Raw genomic sequence first — 5,435 nt, 5'->3', positions numbered from 1 at the left:
TGGTTGGTTACAACTTCACTTAGTATCCAGATAGCTTCTTGGAACTCAGCACTTGTAACGTCTCCCTAGCGTTGCACATCCGGTGCATTGGATAACTCTTGTTACTCAATATTTCTTTTGGAAGGTTTACCTCTAACTTCTATTCGTGTAGGCATGATGGTCTGAAACACGCACAAGCACGAATTAGAGATAATTTTTGGAGATATGCTCTAACGCATGAAAAGAATGTGAAGAAGTGAGATGTTCCTAAATATTTTAGCCTCCTAATCATAGATTTGGCACACTTCACATTGATGACTAAGAATCTAAAGATAGGACTTTATAGACTCCCTAGGACTCTTGAACTTTATGCTCTGATATAAAGTTGTCACGTCCCGAGACTACACCCTGGGTGGGAGTGACACTCGGTGAACATTACTGGCATCAAGCAAACCCTTGGTCTTACTTACTTAATTCAGCAGAAGACTTAACTAAACTTAATATGAACAATAAAAACATTCTCAAATAAAAAATAATAATCCTATCAAAATTGCACTTTAATCTCAAAGTTAAAATTTAGGATAAAAGAGACATCAGCTGAACAATCGCACTAACTATATGTCTATGAAGCCTCTAATAACTGAGATGGATGTTTGTAGATACCCCACGACATCGAAATGAGCTAATTTAGAAAGAAATAAAATGTATCCTCCAGAAAGCAAGGAGGCTCACTAACTAACTCGGGAGTTCTTTACTAGATCAACGATACGCTGGATGTGGTTCCTCTGTACCTGCGTCTGCATCATGATACGATGAAGGCAAACTGACATCAGTACATTGAATGTACAAGTATGCGACTTGGAAAGCTAAACAACACTTTAAGCTTGACAATAAGTAACAAGAACACTTACCCTGGCTCTACTTAACTCATGATCTACTACCTCTTATTCAATATACGTAGTTTATAAGTAGTTGCAATATAAATAATTGATGACTGAAAAATATGTTGTACACTTTGAATGTATACAAGTATACAAAAAATATCTGAGATGTATATAAAAAAACAATTAATTGATGTATATGAAACTACAATACTTCTATGGGAGCTTCTCCAACCAACAACAATTACTTAAGAGTTATAGTGATGATATAGCATTACTTGGCCCACATTGTGCTGCCATCCTAATCTTGCCAGGGTATAGGACCTAAACTGCCTATGAATCCACTAGTAAATTGTGAAAATGATTCATCTAAAAAGTATGACCCTTTTCTACTCATGATGCCTACATGGTTTTCATGGAGACTTGAGTTAATCAGAAACTCGCATCCCCACATCGGTGCTCAACACTACTCCCAAAATAATACTAGCTCTTCTGTTATTAAAACATATTGTTTCTGTGGTTTGATATTAGTAATAAAAACTTAGTTTTTATAGCTGTCTTAGAAATCATAGTTTCCCGACTTCATTTAATAAAACTATTACCTCTGTCTGAAAACTAGCCCAAAGGCTCTTTAATTGCTTAAATATGAAAACATTTGTAACTCTTAGCGATTACTCACTTTGACTTGATTTTAACTTTTAGACTTTGTATCATAACTTCTTTGACTTTGATATTAACTTTCCTTGAATTGGATTATGGATTCAAGGATCATGATATCATGTTTATTGGTGATTTCATGATGTTTATATGTACTTTTGAGTGTTGCAATCAACTAGTTTCTAGGCAACGTGCTTCAGTAATTGCTTCAACTTTGCTTTCTAATGTTACATAGACAAAAGTAGAATATTTGTTATATTAAAGAAAATGCAGAATCTATTAATGTTATCATATTAAACATATTAAATAGAAAACGTTAATGATATAAATCCAACACAAAAATATGTTACCAATCATCTAAATCAAAATTAGTTTTTAATTTGAGTTATGAAAACTTCACTTTTATAAAAAGGTTGAATTATCGATATAATAGTTTATGATTTCTACACATTTAACTGTGTGAACTTCTCATTTTTTTCATTTTCATGTGTTTACTTTTTACAAAATAATAATATATGTTATGACTGAAAATGGATTGATGATACTCGTCTTATCCTACCAAGAGAAAGTTATCATAAAACCCAAAAAATACAACAAATGCGGAAGTAAAGTGAGAATAATAATGAAAATACTATAAAATAATGTGAAAATGCTTTATTTACATAAATATACCCTCCAAACCTGATTGTCACATTTACAAGTATCTAATGTATTACAATTGATTTGAAAGAAATAAACAAGTCTCAAATAATATTGTCACTAAAGTAGAGAAAGATAATTTGTAGGATTAAAAAGTTCTGCTGAAGTGACAATAAGCTACGTCACAAATCTCCCTAGGAAGTCTCGGACAAGAAGATACAAGAGAATGTCATGAAAATCCGAGTTCACAACTTACACAAATGTAGGTACTAAGTGTTAGGATTTTTCCCTAAGTTTCTTACCTTATTGAAATTTATTTTTTCCTAAAAGAAAACACAAAGCATTATCATAAATATTATTACTTTTCCTGAAAGAAAAATATAATATTCTTCTCTATTTTATTTTTTCTTTCGTTTGAGAAAAAGTTTGAACATCTATAAAGTGAAAATTCGTATTCTCATAAAGAACAACAACAACATCCCTAATGTAGACCTTCAAGAGTTTAGTTTATAAGGAGATTCTTATTTCTATACTTTTAATGTTTTATTAAATTTATTTTTAAAGTAGGTAATTTGCCAGCGCTTCACGCGGTCATAAATAATAATTGCATTGAACATGCAAATATTTTTTTTCTAATATCCATACATTAAAAATAATGGAAAAATAGGTTCTTAAAAATATTAGAAATGTTCCAACATGAATTTAATTATTTTTCGTTATTGCATAACTCAAGAACATCTACTGAATGAATTAATCATTAAATAATAAATTATTGATTCTTTAATCAACATTAAAAGGAAAATAAACAAGTAAATAAGAATATATATATATATATATATATATATATATATATATATATATATATATATATATATACGAAGGCATTTTCTAATAAAAAGAAATATTTAAGTTGCATAGTGATATATGTCTTAGGAGAACATTAAAAAATGTTAACATATTTAAAAGGAATTTACAGTCGGCCATGAAAGCAATTAAAACTTTTGAATTTTGCATAATTGATTTCTTCAGTTGATAAGTGAAAAATTTTATATCTATGTAAAAATAGATAATTTGTAAGGTTATGTATAAAAAAGATTTCTAATATCCATAAATTGAAAATAATGAAAAAAGAGGTTCTTAAAAAATATGAGCAATGTTCCAGCATGAATTTAATTATTTGTCGTTATTGCATAACTCAAGAACCTCTACTGAATGAATTAATCACTAAATAATAAATCATTGGTTCTTCAATCAACATTCAAAGGAAAATAAAAAAAAAAGAATATGTACACAACGACATTTCCTAATAAAAAGAAACATTTAAGTTTCTTAAATAATACAATTGTGATATATATCTTTGGAGAAAATTCAAAAAATGTTAACATATTAAAAAAGGAAATCATGCTCGAACATGAAAGCAATTAAAACTTTTAAACCTGCATATTGAATTTCTTCGATTAATAAGTGAGAAATTTCATGTCTATGTAAAAATAAATAATATGTAAGGTTATAAATAGTACTTGTAAATTATAGTATTAAATATAAAGTATCAATCCATGTAACGACCCGTTTAGTCGTTTTGAGCAGCAAACTTTATTTCTGGAAAAACTGGCAGAAAAGACGGACCACACGACGGACCGTCATGAACACGACGGACCGTCGCAGGGTCTCGTTTCAAAATACTTAGAAAATCTGAAATTGGGTACTAAAAATCGACTCTCTAAACTTTGTGACGGAATGGAAGGACGGACCGTCAAAGACCCTTGGTGGAAATTTGGGTCTCTGAACTCTGCGACGACCTGCAGGACGGACCGTCGCAGGCACGACGGCCCGTCACAGGTTGCGCAAATCCCAGGCAGAATCGGATTTCCTTACACATTTTAAGGGACGTTTGGGACTATTCTTTCCTTAATTATAGATTTCGTGGGTTTATATTAATAACTCAAATTCTTGGGGGTTAAAAGAGGTAACCCTAAGTTAATTAGTGGGGTAATATTGCCATCTTTTATTCTTAATTATATGTTAATTTGGGGTAAAAGAAAGAGGGTTTTGAATAAGAAAAGAGAAAAGAAAAGCGAGAGATAGATTGATCGATTGAGAGAGAGAGATTCGAACGAGGAAGAAGAATATCAAAGCTTGGGAGATTGCTTGTTGATTCCAATTCTTTGGTGCAGGTAGGTTATGGTTTTCATGCTTTCATAGTAAACTCTTAATAGAGAATGATATGTATTGGTAGTATTGTAAACCCTACTATATGCTTAATTGTATGTTTGCGTGAATATGATTATGTGATTGTGATAAGATAAGCATGATGAAAATATTGAATCCCAAATCTTGAAAGGAAACTTTAATATACATTATTAATGATGATGCCTTGGTATAGAAGAAGGCTTGATGAATTAAAGTAATCGGATTGATGATGCCTTGGTATAGAGAAGGCCTGATGATTTACAGAATGATGTAGGGGATCGGGTGTCACGAACCAACACGTAGAATTAGGGGATCGGGTGTCACGAACAGACACGTAGAATTAGGGGATCGGGTGTCACGAACCGACACGTAGAATTAGGGGATCGGGTGTCACGAACCGACACGTAGATATAGGGGATCAGAGTGTCACGTACCGACACAAAAGGAATAATGAATATGAGGGATCGGAGTATCACGTACCGACACAAGAGAATTAAAGATAATGAATCTTGAAAGATGTTAATATACTCAATCTAACGAACATAATTCCCAAATGAGTATGGTGTTGAGGCTTGAGCCCTCATGGATGAACTTGATGGTACTTATTGCTGATTATAATACTTGTTGTGGCTACATGTTGAGTTTTATAGTTGATTTACGATAATATTGATATATACTGTTCCCTATTTTGAGTTGACCGATGATATCTACTCAGTACCCGTGTTTTGTACTGACCCCTACTTTTATGTTTTCTTCTTGTTTATTTGTGGAGTACAAAAAACGTGCCATCGTCTTCAACTCAACAGTAATTCAAGCCAGTCTTACTACATCGGAAATTCAGGGTGAGCTAATGCTTCTAGCTTGGACTGGATCTTCTTCTTCAAGTCTTGATGCCTTGAACTTCCGGCATGGACTAGCTTCTTATGTATTTTTAGCTTTTAGAATACTCTTAGTTTAGTCATTTGATTGTAGATGTTCTTGTGATGATGACTTCCAGATTTTGGGAATGATAATAATAGTTTTGAATTGTTTTTATTAATGAGTTTAAGTCTTCCGCATTTCTTTCTGTTGATATACGTTTAAATGTTA

The sequence above is a fragment of the Solanum lycopersicum genome, chromosome 10 (genome assembly GCF_036512215.1).
Source record: "Solanum lycopersicum chromosome 10, SLM_r2.1".
NCBI classification, from domain to species: Eukaryota; Viridiplantae; Streptophyta; class Magnoliopsida; order Solanales; family Solanaceae; genus Solanum; species Solanum lycopersicum.
The sequence above is the reverse complement of the archived record's forward strand: the minus strand, read 5'-3'. Positions refer to the sequence as shown.